Genomic DNA, 9,674 nt, shown 5'->3' with positions numbered 1-9,674 from the left:
CGACATAATACCGCTTTGATGCGGTTGGTCACATTTAGTTACGAAAATAGTCCCAAACTATTCCCCGAGCAATACGTGATGCATGGTCTATGGAAAATATCTGATATTTTGACTTGTACGTCACAATTTACTAGTAGATACAGACTCATTGCATTGCCAAACTCTAGAAAAACACGTAATTTAAATTTTGGCCAGAAATCGTCCATCAAATAACGATTGATTAAGATGACTCTCATCTTGGCAAAAACTCAAAAACATGTGACCTACTAAGTCTTCTCGAGGTCTCAGGTTTGAGAGCTTTTTTGGCAAGATGAGAGTCATTTTAATCGATCTGGATTTGAAGGACGAATTTCCTGGCCAAAATTTTATATACGTGTTTTCTCAGAGTACGACAGTGCAGGCGTACTGGAATCTGGGAATAGATAATTTGTTGTTTTGTCTACTGATAATCAAATTTGACGTGTTTAACTCACTCAACCCTAACACCGACTATATCCGTAGTTTACCCGGGTTACACTAATCTCATGCCTATTTATTACATTTTTCTTAAACAAATTCTATTATCAAAGCCAATGGGTTTTTAATTTAGTTTTTACGTGTTAATGAGACTTGAATAAAACTATCTATGTAGATGCTCATTTTGAATACATTTTTTTTCAATTTTGAAAAGTAGCAAAAATTTCTAGGATTGAGTGAGTTAACTCTGAAGAAATAGTCATCGCCAACACAGAAAGTATTGATCTTATTTGGATAAGCTCCTTTTAAAAATACCACATAATGTCCACATTGTACTCCAATGTTTGTAAACAATAAGTGAGATTGCTATCCAGTTATAGATAGTTTAGTATGCGCGTGGCGAAGAAGCTCATAACATTGCCATCCGAAAGTATAGATAGTATGCGCTTGGTTAAGAAGCTCACAACATTGCCATCCGGAAGATAACCGACTAACACACAAAACTATGAGTAACCTTAAACGTTTATAGTCTGGTTAATACAGTCTAGTGAAAACTACTCATAAAAGCGGATGGCAAAAAAATAATAACAAAGACCCGAGTGACGTCAACTTCATTCTATCTATAGATCTTATTCGGATTAGATACTTTTAAAAATACCATATTGTCACATTTTACTCCAATGTTTGTAAACAAGTAAGAGATTATTATCCAGTTATCTTTCAGTTAGCCGTAAAATTGTGCGGCTATGTAATCTTGTGGTATCACACTCGCTTTCGGATCGGAAGGTCCTGGGTTTGAACTTCCCTCGGCGCATAGTTGAGTCTTTGGAAAAGGCTCTTTATTCACATTCTCTCACCGTACTCAGGTGTAAAATGAGTACCTGGCGTTGTCTTTGTAACATGTAGAACGAGACGTGACGCCTGAAAGGCGAACTTAATTTTTCTTTTCCGCCATAGACAACGCTGTTAACGACCAGGTACTCGTTTTACACCTGAGTACGGTGAGAGAATGTGAGTAAAGTGCCTGAGCCAAGGACTCAACTATGCGCCGAGCGAGACTCGAACCCAGGACCGTCCGATCCGAAAGCGAGTGGCATACTACAAGACCACATAGCCGCACAAGATGACATGGTTCACTGTGAACCAGACAGTAAATATTATATATACGTCTTCGGCAATACGCTTCAACAGTCGTAACGTCACTTCCCTCGTAATGACGCATGGTAACTTAGTAACTGGCTCTAAACTATCGGAACAATGGCGGACGCCCTTATGAAATATTTCTCCGACGAGCATAAAAGCGTATCAAGAGGGGAAAAAAAAAACATTAGAAATCTGATCATGTTTTGACTTTTATACATTCTGATCACAAGACATATGAAAAGTTCTAGCCAGCTTGAAGAATAAAAGGCACAGATTTTCTTTGTTTAGAATCACGATGGCCGCCGTTGCTGGGCGACGTGGCATCAGACTATTGAATCCAATTTGTACTTCTCCTTCTATTTCCTTAGCAAACAATGTCGTTTGTTGATGAAGGACAAATGATCAACGATTGTAAGGTGATATGACTGAGCATGAGAAAACAAAACACAAACAAAGACCTGAATGACGCAATCGTCATTCTATCTATAAATAGAAAGAAGATGACGTCACTCAGGTCTTTGTTATTGTTTTTTGCCATCCACGTTTATGAGTACTTCTCACTAAAGTGTATGAACCAAACTATAAACTTCCATATGGTTACACAGAGTTTTGTGTATATTATCTATAAGCGTTCAAGGTCACACATAGTTATGTGTGTTGGTCCGTTACACTTCCGGAATGGCAATGTTGTGAGCTTCTTAGCCAAGCACATACGATCTATTGATAGTTCGTATATGACGTCACTCAGGTCTTTGTTATTGTTTTTTGCCATCAGTGTTTATGAGTAAAGCTCACTGAACTGTTTTAACCCGACTATAAACGTTCATGAATACACACAGTTTTGTGTGTTGGTCCGTTATAATTCCGGAGAGCAATGTTATGAGCTTCTTAGCCAAGCGCATACTATCTATAGATAGTATGCAGATTACGTCACTCAGGCCTTTGTTATTGTTTTTGCCATCCGCGTTTGTGAGTTGTTCTCATTAAACTGTATTAACCAGACTATAAAAGTTCATGGTTACACAGAGTTTGTTTGTTGGTCCGTTATACTTCCGGATGGCAATGTTGTGAACTCCTTGGCCAAGCGCATTCTATCTATAGCTGGAAGAAATGGTCTATATTTTATTTAAGCACATAACATCAAAACACAAAGGACCGATAGCTCAGTTGGTAGAAGGGGGAATTTTTCTTTAGGGTCTATTCCAATGGAAGACTTGAATAACTCAGGGGTCAGCCGCAATGCAGCGCCGCAACGTGAGCTAAGGCTAGGTGACTTGCTCAAGGCTACACAACGCGGAGGGTAGTCGAACTCGGTACCTTTCGGGTACGAAGCAAAGACCGTACCGCTGAGCCACGCAGTTATTGATTTTATTGAATGATATACATGATATAATATGTTTTCTCGTTCATAATTCCTGTATTCGTGAGGTCACTGACATTCCATAATAATCCAGACTGTGATTTAAATCAGCTGTCGACTCCAATATTGTAAGAAGCGGGCGCAGATATATTACACTCAACCCCAACACCTATATCCGTAGTTTACCCGGGTTCCTTCTACCCCATGCCTATTTATTAGTTTTATGAGATAAGTTATAGCTTTAGTATCAAAGCTATTGTTTTTAGTTTTTGCATGTTAATAGTAGTTGAATAAAACTATCTATGTACATGCTCATTTTTTATACATTTTTTCCAATTTTGAAAAGTAGCAAAATCTCTAGGGTTGAGTAAGTAAATAAAAGACAACAAGCATAAAATGTTACATATTGATCAATAGCTTGGCTTTATTTCCAATACGTTTCAACAGTCATGACGTCACTTCCCTCGTAATGACGCATGGTAACTTAGTAACTGGCACTAAACTATCGAAACAATGGCGGACGAACTTATGAAATATTTCTCCGACGAGCATAAAAGTGTATCAAGAGGAGAAAAACATTATAAATTTGATCATGTTTTGACTTTTATTCAGTCTGATCACATGACATATGAAAAGTTCTAGCCAGCATGAAGAATAAAAAGTACCCATTTTCTTTGTTTAGAACCACGATGACCGCTGTTGTTGGGCCACGTGGCATCAGACTATTGAATCCAATTGATATTTCAACACTGTGATAATATCTTACTTGCACCAGCTGACCATGTAATTGGATAGCAGACCCAAATCATATATATATATATATATATATATATATATATATATATATATATATATATATATATATATATATATATTTATATCGTATGCTATTTTATTATATTTATCATTACCACAGCTGTCGTCTTGAGGAAAAAGACCGTATGTGGCCTCTTATTCCAAGTAAACATACTGTCTTTGTCCTAAAGACGGAGGACAGGTGTACGGCAACAGGGAACAAAAGTGTAATGTCGAAAAACTGGTTCCAGGTTCCAATCTCATTGGAAGTGTAAAACCACTCTTCCAGATTTTTATTTAACTGATCTTCTAGTCTAAATAATAATAATAATAATAACAATAATAATAATAATAATAATAATAATAATAATAATAATAATAATAATAATAATAATAATAATAATAATAATAATAATAATAATAATAATAATAATAATAATAATAATAATAATAATATAATCTATACTTTATTCATCAAAAAAAAAAATGCTGGTCGTCAACAAAGATAACTTTTTTTTTTTTTACACCCTGTGATCTTAAGATTCTGCCTATACATCCTGCTACTAAAATAGTTATACACTCCCTTATGATTCAATTTGTATCCTATTCAGTATTAGTCCTCCGAGAGGATGGTCATATATATATATACACACTTCCAACCGGAAGACTAGAAGGTGTGACGTCACGACTTCTCTGCCTTATTCCAGCATCATTCCGAGTGGAAGTCTACGTGATTAAGATTATAACGAATGAACATTATCATCACTATCGACGGCAAGTGATTTAAAAAACAAAAAAATGGTATATTCTTCAAAATAAACAGTTCAACAAAAGTCCAACGTTGTTTTGTCCAAATTTAAATTGAGCGTATATTGAACTCTATATAGCGCAATATCCACTAAATGTGTTCAACGTGCTTTACAAGGGGTCCCTGGTCAACAGCAACATTTAACATGTAGGACGGGACATGGCGCCTGTTAGGCGATATTACAATTTTTCGGACAAAGACAACGCTGTTAACGGCCAGGTACTCATTTTACACCTGAGTACGGTGAGAGAATGTGAGTAAAGAGCCTTTTCCAAGGACTCAACTATGCGCCGAGCGCGAGGCTCGAACCCAGGACCTTCCGATCCGAAAGCGAGTGTCATACCACTAGACCACATAGCCACATAGCCGTCCAAGACTTTGGCATGGACACCAAAATCTAATCTGTCATCGAGTCTTTGAGTAAGAATATGTCTGTGTCAATCGCACAAAATACATTGAAAATAATGACAATATTATTTTGTGAAAGAGAATCTCGAAACTGCATTGTGAAAGTATTATACATAGAGAGCAAGTGTGACGACACGCGACTGTTTGGTCCGGACGGTACATTTTGGACATTTGGACCTTCTGACATTTCTGAATAGATCATTCTTGTCCCTTTAATTCGATACCCGTTTCAATGATGTACAATAATTTTGGGCCGAGTTATACAAGATTGAAATTGGAAGGTTCCTGCAAATCTAAGATCCAAAATTCAAAGAAATTTACACTCAAAAGTTTTTCACACAGTAGCACCAAACCAACGGCCGTGTTATATTTGAACTATCGTTATGAAAATTTCATAGAAAATAATGACAGGATTTTGTGAAGGAGAATCTCCAATCTGCATCGTGAAAGCATAATACATAGAAAGCAATTGGATTCAATTGTCTGATGTCACGTCGACCAGCAACGGCGGATATCTTGGTTCTAAACAAAGAAAATCTGTACTTTTTATTCTTCATGCTGGTTAGAACTTTTCATATGTCTTGTGATCAGAGTGTGTAAAAGTCAAAACATGATCAGATTTATAATGTTGTTTTTTTTTCCTCTGGATACGCTTTTATGATCGTCGGAGAAATATTTCATAAGGGCGTCCGACATTGTTCCGATAGTTTAGAGCCAGTTACTAAGTTACCATGCGCCATTACAAGGGAAGTGACGTTACGACTGTTGAAGAGTATTGAGTAATGGTCATCATTCTCCTGGTCCACGGTCTCCTCCTCCTCCTCCTCCTCCTCCTCCTCCTCCTCCTCCTCCTCCTCCTCCTCCTCCTCCTCCTCCACCACCACCACCACCAACACCACCACTACATCCACCTCCTCTCTCCCTTTTGTTCTCTAAAATTACTTTCTGTTCCAGCATCCAATGCCCCAAGCAACGTAACCGTTCCTAAGACAGAATTACTTCTGATTCCATTTCCTATGTCAATAGATAGTATGAAGTGGACGTCACTCAGGTCTTTGTTATTGCTATTTGCCATCCGCGTTTAAGAGTAATTCTCACTAAACTAGACTATAAAAGTTCAAGGTTACACATTCTAGATTAAAAGATCCTTTGCGCATGGCTAAGAAACTCACAACATTGCCATCCGGGAGTATAACGGATCAACACAAAAAACTGTGTGTATCCATGAACGTTTGTAGTCTGGTTAATACAGTTTAGTGAGAATTACTCATCAACGTGGATGGCAAAAAACAATAACAAAGACCTGAGTGACGTCAACTTCATTCTATCTATAGTCTCCGTAGCATTGAATCGTTTTCTTCATTATTTTGACACACACATGTATTCTCACTCTTACTCTGACACACGAAACACACACACACACACACACACACACATACACACACACACTCACTCACCATGAAATTAAAAACATGAGCTTTTATAGATAGTTCGAAGATGACGTCTCTCAGGTCTTTGTTATTGTTTTTTTGCCATCCCCGTTTATGAGTAATGCTCACTGAACTGTTTTAACACGACTATAAACGTTCATGGATACACACAGTTTTGTGTGTTGGTCCGTTATACTTCCGGGTGGCAATGTTATGACTTCCCTTCTTAGCCAAGCGCATACTATCTATAGATAGTATGCGCTTGGCTGAGAAGCTCATAACATTGCCGATAAAATCTCAACTGCACCCTGGATTGATCTTGGTCGCTTTGCGTTTGAAGCGAGTGCTCTACCAACTGAGTTAACGGGACCCCCCTCCCCCCCTCCCCGACCCACGAGAGAAGATAGAGGGATAAAGATTGCTGTCTCATTATTGGACAAGATTGTACGTGCGGAATTGATCAAATTCTACTCGTAATCGTCATGACTTACGGCGTTTTTCTTATTCTTTTTTATTCTGCCATTTTTCACGTTGAATAGAAGGAAAGAAGTTGACGTCACACAGCTCTTTGTTATTTTTCGTATACAGCTCGTTAGTGATTGCTCTATTATGGTAACTGGTTTAGGGTGGTAAGGCGGCTATGTGGTCTAGTGGTATGAAACTCGCTTTCGGATCGGAAGGTGCTGGGTTCGAGCCTCGCTCGACGTATAGTTGAGTCCTTGGAAAAAGCTATTTACTCACATTCTCTTACCGTAATCAGGTACTCGTTCTACATGTTACGTTTTTCTGTTGCTCAGGGACTATTTGTAAAGCGCTTTGAGCACGTTAAGTGGATATTGCACTATATAAATGCTCAATTTATTAGGGCACACATATATATATATATATATATATATATATATATATATATATATATATAAACAAATAATTGATATATGTTTAAAATAAGGAGTCCAAGAAATAGCTCAAATGCCCGCAAAAATTAAGAGATTATTAATTTTATTAAGCAGTCATCGAAAGCGTCTTTTCATATTGTTTAACAGCTTGGGGTGACAATTGCTTAGCCGTGGAAAGGACCAAAAATAAATTCAAATATTTAAAAATCCATTATATGCTTTATAAAGTGATGTTGACGATGTAGATCTTTTATATGAGACATTTTGTATGAGTAAAATAACTAAAATATCAAATGACCAGCATCATCCACCATCAGTTATTATATCAGGAAAGAGTGGTCGCCCTTTCTCTATTTCAACAAAAACAAAGAGACACCGAAAATCTTTTCTGTCGTCCAGTATTAGGCTTTATAACAACAAGCAACAATCATTTTATATAATAATTTTCGGTTTTTTAAAACTATAAATAATGGAAATATTAATTTATTAATCTATTGGTTTTGCAATATGTTCAATTTTCAATTTATAGTGACTATTTTAACTATTTTACAGTGTTGAAATTATTCATATTATATAAAGCGCGGCTCTGGCTGTGAAACCGCTACTAATTTATATATATATATATATATATATATATATATATATATATATATATATATATATATATATATATATATATATGTACACATATATATATATATATATATATATATATATATATATATATATATATATATATATATATCCTTCATACTTTCATTATCTATTTATCTTTAGGGTAAATTATAACACGTCTGTACAAAAAAACAAATTCCTTTCTTGGACGCAATAAAGTATTACTATCTACTATTTCTCTAGCGTGAAAAGAGTTGTAGGGTATCTTCATTGATTCACAACAATGGCGAATGTCCATTATGCTCTCTCTAATCCGTCACCAACAATAACCAGTTAACTGTCGTACTCTCATACTCGTCGCATAGTTGAGTCCTTGGAAAAGGCTCTTTACTCACATTCTCTCACCGTACTCAGGTGTAAAATGAGTACTTGGCCAGCGTTGTCTTTGTCCGAAAAATTGTAATATCGCCTAACAGGCGTCATGTCTCGTCCTACATGTTAAATGTTGCTGTTGACCAGGGACCCTTGTAAAGCGCTTTGATCACGTTAAGTGGATATTGCGCTATATAAAAGCTCATTTTTACTCTGTAAAAACACGGATTCTAAAATTTGGTCAGAAAACTCGTCCTTCAATTATCAATCAATTTAAATGGACTAAATCTTAGCAAAAAAACCCTCAAATATGGCTCTTCGCGAAATCTTCCTCCACTCCCAGGTTTGAAAGTTTTTGCCAAGATGAGGGTCAATTAAATCGATCGATATTTGAAGGACGACTTGTCTGGCCAAACTTTATTTTTTCACAATGCGGTAAATTAAATTAAATTAAATTGAGCTATTATATAGAGCAATATCCACTAAACGTGCTCAAAGCGCTTTACAAGGGGTCACTGGTCAACAGCAACATTTAACACGTGGAACGGGACATAACGCCTGTTAGGCGATTTTACAATTTTTCTGACAAAGACAACGCTGTTAACGACCAGGTACTCATTTTACATCTGAGTACGTTACGGTGAGAGAATGTGAGTAAAGAGCCTTTTCCAAGGACTCAACTATGCGCCGAGCGCGAGGCTCGAACCCAGGACCTTCCGATCCGAAAGCGAGTGTCATACCACTAGACCACATAGCCGCGGGGTAGTGATGTGGTTAATGGGTTAATGACCAAATAACCCCCTTCATTGGGTTACAAACGATACCATTAACCGACTCTCAGTTTACTGAGAAAAGTCCGGTATCGAATAACAACACTCTATGACACGTGAGTGGGAATCTGGGTACTCACATTTAACGAGCTCTTGACAAAAAGTAGTCCTTCAGAGCCATTCGGCCCATGGAGCCGGAGTTTATCCCGGTTTCTATAGCGTGAACCGGGCAATAGCAATTACTTGCTACCCTTTGGATAGGGCGCTAGTCTATCGCAAAATACTTTCCGCCAGATCTAACGGTGCCAGCTACCCATTCACAACAGTGGGGTCAGAAAAATAAAATGTCGACTGCACCCAGTGTCGATCGCGGTCCCTTTGATTGTGAAGCGAGTGCTCTACCGACTGAGCTATCGAGAGCTCCCCCCCCCCCCCCATAACAAGGTCTGATAACTGAGCACAATTATGGGCTTGATTTAAATTATTGTAATGGGCTTTTTGCATGGGTTTGAAAGTAATTCCATGACAAGAATGGGCCCATAACAAATTGGGTTGTCAGACCTGAAAATAGGTACACGTTGGTTTGAATATATATACTTTGAAGTGAACAAGCTTTGTTTA

General features: G+C 37.3%; 1 protein-coding gene across 1 annotated transcript in view; it reads left to right on the top strand.

Annotated features, from left to right (window-relative positions):
* LOC144964384 (QRFP-like peptide receptor) overlaps nt 1–9,674 on the top strand; it is a 306,189-nt gene that overhangs the window by 168,071 nt on the left and 128,444 nt on the right. The window lies entirely within an intron of this gene.

The sequence above is a fragment of the Berghia stephanieae genome, chromosome 2 (genome assembly GCF_034508935.2).
Source record: "Berghia stephanieae isolate SIO BIC M18660-M18661 chromosome 2, UCSD_Bste_1.3, whole genome shotgun sequence".
NCBI lineage: Eukaryota > Metazoa > Mollusca > Gastropoda > Nudibranchia > Aeolidiidae > Berghia > Berghia stephanieae.
The sequence above is the reverse complement of the archived record's forward strand: the minus strand, read 5'-3'. Positions and strand labels throughout refer to the sequence as shown.